Source organism: Bombina bombina, chromosome 5 (assembly GCF_027579735.1).
Source record: "Bombina bombina isolate aBomBom1 chromosome 5, aBomBom1.pri, whole genome shotgun sequence".
Classification (NCBI taxonomy): Eukaryota; Metazoa; Chordata; class Amphibia; order Anura; family Bombinatoridae; genus Bombina; species Bombina bombina.
This window is the reverse complement of record NC_069503.1, coordinates 676,042,335-676,056,349: the sequence shown is the minus strand read 5'-3', so window position 1 is coordinate 676,056,349 and position 14,015 is coordinate 676,042,335. Positions and strand designations below refer to the sequence as shown.

Sequence of the window (14,015 nt, the reverse complement as noted above, 5' to 3'; positions counted from 1 at the left end):
GGGGAACAGTGTGCAGTCTCTTGCTGCTTGAGGTATGACACATTCTAACAAGACGATGTAATGCTGGAAGCTGTCATTTTCCCTATGGGATCCGGTAAGCCATGTTTATTACGATCGTAAATAAGGGCTTCACAAGGGCTTATTAAAACTGTAGACTTTTTTTGGGCTAAATCGATTCATTATTAACACATATTTAGCCTTGAGGAATCATTTTATCTGGGTATTTTGATATAATAATATCGGCAGGCACTGGTTTAGACACCTTATTCTTTAGGGGCTTTCCCAAAGCATAAGCAGAGCCTCATTTTCGCGCCGGTGTTGCGCACTTGTTTTTGAGAGGCATGGCATGCAGTCGCATGTGAGAGGAGCTCTGATACTTAGAAAAGACTTTCTGAAGGCGTCATTTGGTATCGTATTCCCCTTTGGGCTTGGTTGGGTCTCAGCAAAGCAGATACCAGGGACTGTAAAGGGGTTAAAGTTCAAAACGGCTCCGGTTCCGTTATTTTAAGGGTTAAAGCTTCCAAATTTGGTGTGCAATACTTTTAAGGCTTTAAGACACCGTGGTGAAAATTTGGTGAATTTTGAACAATTCCTTCATGTTTTTTCGCAATTGCAGTAATAAAGTGTGTTCAGTTTAAAATTTAAAGTGACAGTAACGGTTTTATTTTAAAACGTTTTTTGTACTTTGTTATCAAGTTTATGCCTGTTTAACATGTCTGAACTACCAGATAGACTGTGTTCTGAATGTGGGGAAGCCAGAATTCCTATTCATTTAAATAAATGTGATTTATGTGATAATGACAATGATGCCCAAGATGATTCCTCAAGTGAGGGGAGTAAGCATGGTACTGCATCATTCCCTCCTTCGTCTACACGAGTCTTGCCCACTCAGGAGGCCCCTAGTACATCTAGCGCGCCAATACTCCTTACTATGCAACAATTAACGGCTGTAATGGATAATTCTGTCAAAAACATTTTAGCCAAAATGAACACTTATCAGCGTAAGCGCGGCTGCTCTGTTTTAGATACTGAAGAGCATGACGACGCTGATAATAATATTTCTGAAGGGCCCCTAACCCAGTCTGATGGGGCCAGGGAGGTTTTGTCTGAGGGAGAAATTACTGATTCAGGGAACATTTCTCAACAGGCTGAACCTGATGTGATTGCATTTAAATTTAAGTTGGAACATCTCCGCATTCTGCTTAAGGAGGTATTATCCACTCTGGATGATTGTGACAAGTTGGTCATCCCAGAGAAACTTTGTAAAATGGACAAGTTCCTAGAGGTGCCGGGGCTCCCAGAAGCTTTTCCTATACCCAAGCGGGTGGCGGACATTGTTAATAAAGAATGGGAAAGGCCCGGTATTCCTTTCGTCCCTCCCCCCATATTTAAAAAATTGTTTCCTATGGTCGACCCCAGAAAGGACTTATGGCAGACAGTCCCCAAGGTCGAGGGAGCGGTTTCCACTTTAAACAAACGCACCACTATACCCATAGAGGATAGTTGTGCTTTCAAAGATCCTATGGATAAAAAATTAGAAGGTTTGCTTAAAAAAATGTTTGTTCAGCAAGGTTACCTTCTACAACCAATTTCATGCATTGTCCCTGTCGCTACAGCCGCATATTTCTGGTTCGATGATCTGATAAGAGCGGTCGATAGTGATTCTCCTCCTTTGGAGGAGATTATGGACAGAATCAATGCTCTCAAATTGGCTAATTCTTTCACCCTAGACGCCACTTTGCAATTGGCTAGGTTAGCGGCTAAGAATTCTGGGTTTGCTATTGTGGTGCGCAGAGCGCTTTGGTTGAAATCTTGGTCGGCTGATGCGTCTTCCAAGAACAAGCTACTTAACATTCCTTTCAAGGGGAAAACGCTGTTTGGCCCTGACTTGAAAGAGATTATCTCTGATATCACTGGGGGTAAGGGCCACGCCCTTCCTCAGGATCGGCCTTTCAAGGCAAAAAATAAACCTAATTTTCGTCCCTTTCGTAGAAACGGACCAGCCCAAGGTGCTACGTCCTCTAAGCAAGAGGGTAATACTTCTCAAGCCAAGCCAGCTTGGAGACCAATGCAAGGCTGGAACAAGGGAAAGCAGGCCAAGAAACCTGCCACTGCTACCAAGACAGCATGAAATGTTGGCCCCCGATCCGGGACCGGATCTGGTGGGGGGCAGACTCTCTCTCTTCGCTCAGGCTTGGGCAAGAGATGTTCTGGATCCTTGGGCGCTAGAAATAGTCTCCCAAGGTTATCTTCTGGAATTCAAGGGACTTCCCCCAAGGGGGAGGTTCCACAGGTCTCAGTTGTCTTCAGACCACATAAAAAGACAGGCATTCTTACATTGTGTAGAAGACCTGTTAAAAATGGGAGTGATTCATCCTGTTCCATTAAGAGAACAAGGGATGGGGTTCTACTCCAATCTGTTCATAGTTCCCAAAAAAAGAGGGAACGTTCAGACCAATCTTAGATCTCAAGATCTTAAACAAGTTTCTCAAGGTTCCATCGTTCAAGATGGAAACCATTCGAACTATTCTTCCTTCCATCCAGGAAGGTCAATTCATGACCACGGTGGATTTAAAGGATGCGTATCTACATATTCCTATCCACAAGGAACATCATCGGTTCCTAAGGTTCGCATTCCTGGACAAACATTACCAGTTCGTGGCGCTTCCTTTCGGATTAGCCACTGCTCCAAGGATTTTCACAAAGGTACTAGGGTCCCTTCTAGCTGTGCTAAGACCAAGGGGCATTGCTGTAGTACCTTACTTGGACGACATTCTGATTCAAGCGTCGTCCCTTCCTCAAGCAAAGGCTCACACGGACATTGTCCTGGCCTTTCTCAGATCTCACGGCTGGAAAGTGAACGTGGAAAAGAGTTCTCTATCCCCGTCAACAAGGGTTCCCTTCTTGGGAACAATAATAGACTCCTTAGAAATGAGGATTTTTCTGACAGAGGCCAGAAAAACAAAGCTTCTAGACTCTTGTCGGATACTTCATTCCGTTCCTCTTCCTTCCATAGCTCAGTGCATGGAAGTGATCGGGTTGATGGTAGCGGCAATGGACATAGTTCCTTTTGCGCGCATTCATCTAAGACCATTACAACTGTGCATGCTCAGTCAGTGGAATGGGGACTATACAGACTTGTCTCCGAAGATACAAGTAAATCAGAGGACCAGAGACTCACTCCGTTGGTGGCTGTCCCTGGACAACCTGTCACAAGGGATGACATTCCGCAGACCAGAGTGGGTCATTGTCACGACCGACGCCAGTCTGATGGGCTGGGGCGCGGTCTGGGGATCCCTGAAAGCTCAGGGTCTTTGGTCTCGGGAAGAATCTCTTCTACCGATAAATATTCTGGAACTGAGAGCGATATTCAATGCTCTCAAGGCTTGGCCTCAGCTAGCGAGGGCCAAGTTCATACGGTTTCAATCAGACAACATGACAACTGTTGCGTACATCAACCATCAGGGGGGAACAAGGAGTTCCCTAGCGATGGAAGAAGTGACCAAAATCATTCTATGGGCGGAGTCTCACTCCTGCCACCTGTCTGCTATCCACATCCCAGGAGTGGAGAATTGGGAAGCGGATTTTCTGAGTCGTCAGACATTGCATCCGGGGGAGTGGGAACTCCATCCGGAAATCTTTGCCCAAGTCACTCAGCTGTGGGGCATTCCAGACATGGATCTGATGGCCTCTCGTCAGAACTTCAAAGTTCCTTGCTACGGGTCCAGATCCAGGGATCCCAAGGCGGCTCTAGTGGATGCACTAGTAGCACCTTGGACCTTCAAACTAGCTTATGTGTTCCCGCCGTTTCCTCTCATCCCCAGGCTGGTAGCCAGGATCAATCAGGAGAGGGCGTCGGTGATCTTGATAGCTCCTGCGTGGCGTGGTATGCAGATCTGGTGAATATGTCATCGGCTCCACCTTGGAAGCTACCTTTGAGACGAGACCTTCTTGTTCAGGGTCCGTTCGAACATCCGAATCTGGTTTCACTCCAGCTGACTGCTTGGAGATTGAACGCTTGATTTTATCGAAGCGAGGGTTCTCAGATTCTGTTATTGATACTCTTGTTCAGGCCAGAAAGCCTGTAACTAGAAAGATTTACCACAAAATTTGGAAAAAATATATCTGTTGGTGTGAATCTAAAGGATTCCCTTGGGACAAGGTTAAGATTCCTAGGATTCTATCCTTCCTTCAAGAAGGATTGGAAAAAGGATTATCTGCAAGTTCCCTGAAGGGACAGATTTCTGCCTTGTCGGTGTTACTTCACAAAAAACTGGCTGCTGTGCCAGATGTTCAAGCCTTTGTTCAGGCTTTGGTTAGAATTAAGCCTGTTTACAAACCTTTGACTCCTCCTTGGAGTCTCAATTTAGTTCTTTCAGTTCTTCAGGGGGTTCCGTTTGAACCCTTGCATTCCGTTGATATTAAGTTATTATCTTGGAAAGTTTTGTTTTTAGTTGCAATTTCTTCTGCTAGAAGAGTTTCAGAATTATCTGCTCTGCAGTGTTCTCCTCCTTATCTGGTGTTCCATGCAGATAAGGTGGTTTTACGTACTAAACCTGGTTTTCTTCCAAAAGTTGTTTCTAACAAAAACATTAACCAGGAGATTATCGTACCTTCTCTGTGTCCGAAACCAGTTTCAAAGAAGGAACGTTTGTTGCACAATTTGGATGTTGTTCGCGCTCTAAAATTCTATTTAGATGCTACAAAGGATTTTAGACAAACATCTTCCTTGTTTGTTGTTTATTCTGGTAAAAGGAGAGGTCAAAAAGCAACTTCTACCTCTCTCTCTTTTTGGATTAAAAGCATCATCAGATTGGCTTACAGCCTCCCGAAAGAATCACAGCTCATTCCACTAGGGCTGTGGCTTCCACATGGGCCTTCAAGAACGAGGCTTCTGTTGATCAGATATGTAGGGCAGCGACTTGGTCTTCACTGCACACTTTTACCAAATTTTACAAGTTTGATACTTTTGCTTCTTCTGAGGCTATTTTTGGGAGAAAGGTTTTGCAAGCCGTGGTGCCTTCCATTTAGGTGACCTGATTTGCTCCCTCCCTTCATCCGTGTCCTAAAGCTTTGGTATTGGTTCCCACAAGTAAGGATGACGCCGTGGACCGGACACACCTATGTTGGAGAAAACAGAATTTATGTTTACCTGATAAATTACTTTCTCCAACGGTGTGTCCGGTCCACGGCCCGCCCTGGTTTTTTTAATCAGGTCTGATAATTTATTTTCTTTAACTACAGTCACCACGGTACCATATGGTTTCTCCTATGCAAATATTCCTCCTTAACGTCGGTCGAATGACTGGGGTAGGCGGAGCCTAGGAGGGATCATGTGACCAGCTTTGCTGGGCTCTTTGCCATTTCCTGTTGGGGAAGAGAATATCCCACAAGTAAGGATGACGCCGTGGACCGGACACACCGTTGGAGAAAGTAATTTATCAGGTAAACATAAATTCTGTTTTTTTTAATCAGGTCTGATAATTTATTTTCTTTAACTACAGTCACCACGGTACCATATGGTTTCTCCTATGCAAATATTCCTCCTTAACGTCGGTCGAATGACTGGGGTAGGCGGAGCCTAGGAGGGATCATGTGACCAGCTTTGCTGGGCTCTTTGCCATTTCCTGTTGGGGAAGAGAATATCCCCACAAGTAAGGATGACGCCGTGGACCGGACACACCGTTGGAGAAAGTAATTTATCAGGTAAACATAAATTCTGTTTTTTTTTTAACAGTTCAATACACTACAGCAGATAAAATGGGTCATTGCGAGCATGTTAAAGGGTAGAAAATCTTACAGTGCACTGTCCCTTTAGGCAATGAACCGGCCTTTAATCTAACAAATAAACTGAAATCTTAGTATTTATTTATTTAATTTTGTAATTTAATTTATATTCTGCCCGTCTAAGATGATGATTTGCGTGCTATGTACTATTCTACTATAACTTGTATAGATAAGTTTCTTCATAGCATATGCTGTTTTCAACTTAATGCCTTACATAACATTTTAATTGCAATATTGCTTTGAGTGGGCTATTAGGTTTACTAGACCAAGAAAACTACTCAGTACTAAGGTAACGGCTTGTGAGATCTTTATTAACTTGTGTGTGATTATGTGTATCGAGAAGGAAAGTCATTTGGCAAATTATGACAAAGTACACCATGCCATTTCCCAGGGTGATCAAATTCACATGTAAGTCTGTACTGCGTCAGAAATACTAATGGAAGGTTACCAGCGTGATTATATTTTTGCATTGTGTTTTTAGCCCTTGTCATGCGAATATTTCATATCCAAGTAAGAATTATTAATACAGCTTTCAGTGTTACAGCACGAGCAGTGTATTTCTCTTGTTAAGTGTATCCAGTCCACGGATCATCCATTACTTGTGGGATATTCTCCTTCCCAACAGGAAGTTGCAAGAGGATCACCCACAGCAGAGCTGCTATATAGCTCCTCCCCTCACTGCCATATCCAGTCATTCTCTTGCAACTCTCAACAAAGATGGACGTAGTAAGAGGAAAGTGGTGTATTATAGTTAGTTTTTTAACTTCAATCAAAAGTTTGTTATTTTTAAATGGTACCGGAGTGTACTGTTTCATCTCAGGCAGCATTAGAAGAAGAATCTGCCTGTGATTTCTATGATCTTAGCAGAAGTAACTAAGATCCACTGCCGTTCTCACATATTCTGAGGAGTGTGGTAACTTCAGAGGGGGAATGGCGTGCAGGTTTTCCTGCAATAAGGTATGTGCAGTTAATATATTTCTAGGGATGGAATTTGCTAGAAAAATGCTGCTGATACCGGATTAATGTAAGTTAAGCCTTAAATGCAGTGATAGCGACTGGTATCAGGCTTATTAACAGAGATACATACTCTTATAAAAGTGTAATATAAAACGTTTGCTGGCATGTTAATCGTTTTTATATATGTTTGGTGACAAAACTTATTGGGGCCTAGTTTTTTTCCACATGGCTGGCTTGATTTTTGCCTAGAAACAGTTTCCTGAAGCTTTCCACTGTTGCAATATGAGTGGGAAGGGCCTATTTTAGTGCTTTTCTGTGCAGATAAAAATACTGACAGAGACATTCAGCTTCCCTCTGCATGATACAGGACACCTCTGAAGGGCTCAAAAGGCTTCAAAGTCGTGTTTGAGGAGGGTAACAATCACAGTAGACTGTGGCAGTTGTTGTGACTGTGTTTAAAAAACGTTTTTGTCATTTATTATTCTGTTTTTGTTATTAAGGGGTTAATCATCCATTTGCAAGTGGGTGCAATGCTCTGCTGACTTGTTACATACACTGTAAAAATTTTGTTAGTGTAACTGCCTTTTTTCACTGTTATTTCAAATTTTGTAGGGCTGCAACAACTAATCGGTAAGTTTGATCATAAAAATAGTTGTCAACAAATCTCATTATCAATTAGGTGGTCAGCGATTAGTTGGTCAGTTGCACAACACCAGCTGCTTTAATCTGATGATCTACTGCAACTAAGATTGTGCAAAAAAAATTGAATTTATTTATTTTTTTAATCTTTTTTCTATCCGATTAATCGGACAATAATCATCCGATTAATCGGATAGAAAAAAAATAAATAAATAAAAATGTTTGCACAATACCATGTTCAGGAGTTCATCGGATTGAAGCAGCTGGTGCTGTGCAATTAACCAACTAATCGCTGACCACCTAATTGATAATGAGTTTCTTTGACAACTATTTTTATGATCAATCTTACCGATTAGTTGTTGCAGCCCTAAAATTTTGTCAAAATTTGTTTCTCTTAAAGGCACAGTAACGTTTTTTATATTGCTTGTTAACTTGCTTTAAAGTGTTTTCCAAGCTTGCTAGTCTCATTGCTAGTCTGTACAAACATGTCTGAAACAGAGGATACTTGTTCATTATGTTTAAAAGCCATGGTGGAGCCCCATAGGAGAATGTGTACTAAATGTATTGATTTCACCTTAAACAGTAAAGATCAGTCTTTATCTATAAAAGAATTGTCACCAGAGGGGTCTGTCGAGGGGGAAGTTATGCCGACTAACTCTCCCCACGTGTCGGACCCTTCGCCTCCCGCTCAAGGGACGCACGCTAATATGGCGCCAAGTACATCAGGGACGCCCATAGCGATTACTTTGCAGGACATGGCTGCAATCATGAATAATACCCTGTCAGAGGTATTATCCAGATTGCCTGAATTGAGAGGCAAGCGCGATAGCTCTGGGGTTAGACGAGATACAGAGCGCGTAGATGCTGTAAGAGCCATGTCTGATACTGCGTCACAATATGCAGAACCTGAGGACGGAGAGCTTCAGTCTGTGGGTGACGTCTCTGAATCGGGGAGACCTAATTCAGAGATTTCTAATTTTAAATTTAAGCTTGAGAACCTCTGTGTATTGCTTGGGGAGGTATTAGCTGCTCTGAATGACTGTGACACAATTGCAGTGCCAGAGAAATTATGTAGGCTGGATAAATACTATGCAGTGCCGGTGAGTACTGATGTTTTTCCAATACCTAAAAGGCTTACAGAAATTATTAGTAAGGAGTGGGATAGGCCCGGTGTGCCCTTTTCCCCACCTCCTATATTTAGAAAAATGTTTCCAATAGATGCCACTACACGGGACTTATGGCAGACTGTCCCTAAGGTGGAGGGAGCAGTTTCTACTTTAGCAAAGCGTACCACTATCCCGGTTGAGGACAGTTGTGCTTTTTCAGATCCAATGGATAAAAAATTAGAGGGTTACCTTAAGAAAATGTTTATTCAACAAGGTTTTATTTTACAGCCCCTTGCATGCATTGCGCCTGTCACTGCTGCGGTGGCGTTCTGGTTTGAGGCCCTGGAAGAGGCCATCCATACAGCTCCATTGACTGAAATTGTTGACAAGCTTAGAACTCTTAAGCTAGCTAACTCATTTGTTTCTGATGCCATTGTTCATTTGACTAAACTAACGGCTAAGAATTCCGGATTCGCCATCCAGGCGCGTAGGGCGCTATGGCTCAAATCCTGGTCAGCTGATGTGACTTCAAAGACTCAATTACTCAACATTCCTTTCGAAGGGCCGACCTTATTCGGGCCTGGTTTGAAAGAAATTATTGCTGACATTACTGGAGGTAAGGGTCATACCCTTCCTCAGGACAGGGCCAAATCAAAGGCCAAACAGTCTAATTTTCGTGCAGGTGCAGCATCAACTTCCTCTGCTTCAAAACAAGAGGGAACTTTTGCTCAATCCAAGCAGGCCTGGAAACCTAACCAGTCCTGGAACAAGGGCAAGCAGGCCAGAAAGCCTGCTGCTGCCTCTAAGACAGCATGAAGGAGCGGCCCCCTATCCGACAACGGATCTAGTAGGGGGCAGACTCTCTCTCTTCGCCCAGGCGTGGGCAAGAGATGTTCAGGATCCCTGGGCGTTGGAGATCATATCTCAGGGATATCTTCTGGACTTCAAAGCTTCTCCTCCACAAGCGAGATTTCACCTTTCAAGATTATCTGCAAACCAGATAAAGAAAGAGGCATTCTTAAGCTGCGTACAAGATCTCCTTGTAATGGGAGTGATCCATCCAGTTCCGCGAACGGAACAAGGACAGGGGTTTTATTCAAATCTGTTTGTGGTTCCCAAAAAAGAGGGAACCTTCAGACCAATTTTGGATTTAAAGATCCTAAACAAATTCCTCAGAGTTCCGTCATTCAAGATGGAAACTATTCGAACCATTTTACCCATGATCCAAGAGGGTCAGTACATGACCACAGTGGACTTAAAGGATGCCTACCTTCACATTCCGATTCACAAGAATCATCATCAGTTCCTGAGGTTTGCCTTTCTAGACAGGCATTACCAATTTGTAGCTCTTCCATTCGGGTTGGCTACAGTCCCAAGAATTTTTACAAAGGTTCTGGGCTCACTTCTGGCGGTCCTAAGACCGCGAGGCATAGCGGTGGCTCCTTACCTGGACGATATCCTGATACAGGCGTCAAGCTTTCAAATTTCTAAATCTCTTACAGAGATAGTTCTGGCATTCCTGAGGTCGCATGGGTGGAAAGTTCTCTATCTCCTCTCACAAGGGTTTCCTTCCTAGGGACTCTAATAGATTCTGTAGAAATGAAAATTTACCTGACGGAGTCCAGGTTATCAAAACTTCTAAATGCTTGCCGTATTCTTCACTCCATTCCGCGCCCCACAGTGGCTCAGTGCATGGAAGTAATCGGCTTAATGGTAGCGGAGATGGACATAGTGCCATTCGCGCGCCTGCATCTCAGACCGCTGCAATTATGCATGCTCAGTCAGTGGAATGGGGATTACACAGATTTGTCCCCTCTACTAAATCTGGATCAGGAAACCAGAGATTCTCTTCTCTGGTGGTTATCTCGGGCCCATCTGTCCAAGGGTATGACCTTTCGCAGACCAGATTGGACAATTGTAACAACAGATGCCAGCCTTCTAGGTTGGGGTGCAGTCTGGAACTCCCTGAAGGCTCAGGGTTCATGGACTCAGGAGGAGAAACTCCTCCCAATAAATATTCTGGAGTTAAGAGCAATATTCAATGCTCTTCTGGCTTGGCCTCAGCTAGCAACACTGAGGTTCATCAGATTTCAGTCGGACAACATCACGACTGTGGCTTACATCAACCATCAAGGGGGAACCAGGAGTTCCCTAGCGATGTCGGAAGTCTCCAAGATAATTCGCTGGGCAGAGACTCACTCTTGCCACCTGTCAGCGATCCATATCCCAGGTGTAGAGAACTGGGAGGCGGATTTTCTAAGTCGTCAGACTTTTCATCCGGGGGAATGGGAACTCCATCCGGAGGGGTTTGCTCAATTGGTTCTCCGTTGGGGCAAACCAGAATTGGATCTCATGGCGTCTCGCCAGAACGCCAAGCTTCCTTGTTACGGATCCAGGTCCAGGGACCCAGAAGCGGCACTGATAGATGCTCTAGCAGCGCCTTGGTTCTTCAACCTGGCTTATGTGTTTCCACCGTTTCCTCTGCTCCCTCGTCTGATTGCCAAAATCAAACAGGAAAGAGCATCGGTGATATTGATAACGCCTGCGTGGCCATGCAGGGCCTGGTATGCAGACCTAGTGGACATGTCATCCTTTCCACCATGGACTCTGCCTCTGAGACGAGACCTTCTAATACAAGGTCCTTTCAATCATCCGAATCTACTTTCTCTGAGACTGACTGCATGGAGATTGAACGCTTGATCCTATCAAAGCGTGGCTTCTCCGAGTCAGTAATTGATACCTTAATACAGGCAGGAAAGCCTGTCACCAGGAAAATTTACCACAAGATATGGCGTAAATATCTTCATTGGTGTGTATCCAAGAATTACTCATGGAGTAGGGTTACGATTCCTAGGATATTGTCCTTCCTCCAAGAGGGTTTGGACAAAGGATTATCAGCTAGTTCTTTAAAGGGACAGATTTCTGCTCTGTCTATACTTTTACACAAGCGTCTGGCAGAAGTTCCAGACGTTCAGGCATTTTGTCAGGCTTTAGTTAGAATTAAGCCTGTGTTTAAACCTGTTGCTCCTCCATGGAGCTTAAACTTGGTTCTTAAAGTTCTTCAAGGGGTTCCTTTTGAACCCCTTCATTCTATTGATATCAAACTTCTTTCATGGAAAGTTCTTTTTCTGATGGCTATTTCCTCGGCACGAAGAGTCTCAGAGTTATCTGCCTTACATTGTGATTCTCCTTATCTGATCTTTCATTCAGATAAAGTTGTTCTGCGTACAAAACCTGGGTTTTTACCTAAGGTGGTTTCTAAGAAGAATAGGGGGGCGATAGTAAGCGCTGAATAGCTTAAAAGGCTGGAAACTAAATTCTGGCGAATAATTTATTCCATATACATTCAAATTAAAATCACAGATAAAATGTTAAAACACAATGTTCATAAAGAAATACAGTAAAATTCTATTCATGGATCCAGGAGTTTTATACCTGGCTACTTTAGTTATACAAAACCTTGAATGTAGCTATCTCCAAAGTTCTTATGTGTGTTTGGGATAGATTAATAAGTCGGTTGCCTGACTTAGGCGTTCTGGATATGGTTCTATTGTCAGTGGATGAAAAATGTGTGGACTGTGGTTCAGATCAGACCAATGTGATGTGTAACAATAAACAATAAACAATATATCAACGTTCAAATAAACATTAAAATCTCAGCACATGATGGTGTAAAAGCATTCGTTCAAACTTCAATACAAAATTAAAAAAATAATACAATAATCAAAGGCGTGTGAGATTATTCAAATAATCTCGGAGTCGGAAAAGGGAAATTTGTGAGTGGCGTGCTTGGAAATATTTTATGCACACAGTACTAGGAAGGAAGGAAATATCTTTGTGTACCACAGACGTGAGTTTTGTATCTGCTGACACAACTCTAAGGAAAATGAAGAAAAAATAAGAAAAGAAAAAAGAAATAAGTACCCTGTAACCACGTCACCTGCTCTGACATCCTGGTATATATCTGGACAAGAAAGTTCATACCAAGACAAGAAAACCAAGCTCCAAGAGGCAATAAATACAGGAAGTTTCCTAAAGAAACCAGCACAAAGGGGACCCACATCCCATTCTACTCCAAGAGGCAGCGATTTTATACAGACCAGAACATCCAGGATTCATTCAACCACTAGATACATCCTCCAATGCGGCAAACTTACCTCATAGGATTGAGGTAACTTTTGGTAAGGGTATCTATTACGCCTTCATTACACTAGGATTCCAATATCCTATCAAAGACTCTAATATATATACGTATATTCATATACTTCTCTTCCCTTTTTTTTTTTTTTTTTTTTTGTTTTCTTTACCCACCAACACTGCCGAGATTTTAATATTATTCAGTTTTTAAGAATCTCCATAAGCGCTGTTTACCCTTTGACTCCCATATATATATATATATATATATATATTTTTTTTTTTCTATATTTATATTTTATATATATATTTTTTATATATTTTTTCTTTTTGAATTTTTTCACTAGCTCTAGTGTGGATTCACATTTCTCTGGGGTTGAACACCTACTTTTTGCATCAACGTCACGTTCTTTCACAGCCCCCCCTCCACTTGGTCCGGTAACGGATCTCACACGCCTTTGATTATTGTATTATTTTTTTAATTTTGTATTGAAGTTTGAACGAATGCTTTTACACCATCATGTGCTGAGATTTTAATGTTTATTTGAAAGTTGATACATTGTTTATTGTTTATTGTTACACATCACATTGGTCTGATCTGAACCACAGTCCACACATTTTTCATCCACTGACAATAGAACCATATCCAGAACGCCTAAGTCAGGCAACCGACTTATTAATCTTTCCCAAACACACATAAGAACTTTGGAGATAGCTACATTCAAGGTTTTGTATAACTAAAGTAGCCAGGTATAAAACTCCTGGAATATTTCACGGATCCATGAATAGAATTTTACTGTATTTCTTTATGAACATTGTGTTTTAACATTTTATCTGTGATTTTAATTTGAATGTATATGGAATAAATTATTCGCCAGAATTTAGTTTCCAGCCTTTTAAGCTATTCAGCGCTTACTATCGCCCCCCTATTCTGTTACCTACTATTTAGCCTGCTAGGAGGCTAATCTGTTAGTAAGCTTAAGGCCTTTTTATAAAATTTAGCGCTCGGTACACATACCTAAGTATATAGTTTCTAAGAAGAATATCAAGCTACTAAAGATTTTCGCCAAACATCTAACCTGTTTGTTGTTTACTCTGGACAGAGGAGAGGTCAGAAGGCCTCGGCAACCTCTCTTTCTTTTTGCCTTCGTAGTATAATCCGTTTAGCCTATGAGACTGCTGGACAGCAGCCTCCTGAAAGGATTACAGCTCATTCTACTAGAGCTGTGGCTTCCACCTGGGCCTTTAAAAATAAGGCCTCTGTTGAACAGATTTGCAAGGCTGCAACTTGGTCTTGCCTTCATACTTTTTCCAAATTTTCCAAATTTGATACTTTTGCTACTTCGGAGGCTGTTTTTGGGAGAAAGGTTCTACAGGCAGTGGTTCCTTCCG

At 42.4% G+C, this 14,015-nt stretch overlaps 1 protein-coding gene across 1 annotated transcript in view; it reads left to right on the top strand.

Moving 5' to 3' along the window:
* The window catches only part of PIGN (phosphatidylinositol glycan anchor biosynthesis class N), a 1,169,967-nt gene that overhangs the window by 110,034 nt on the left and 1,045,918 nt on the right, over positions 1–14,015 (top strand). The window lies entirely within an intron of this gene.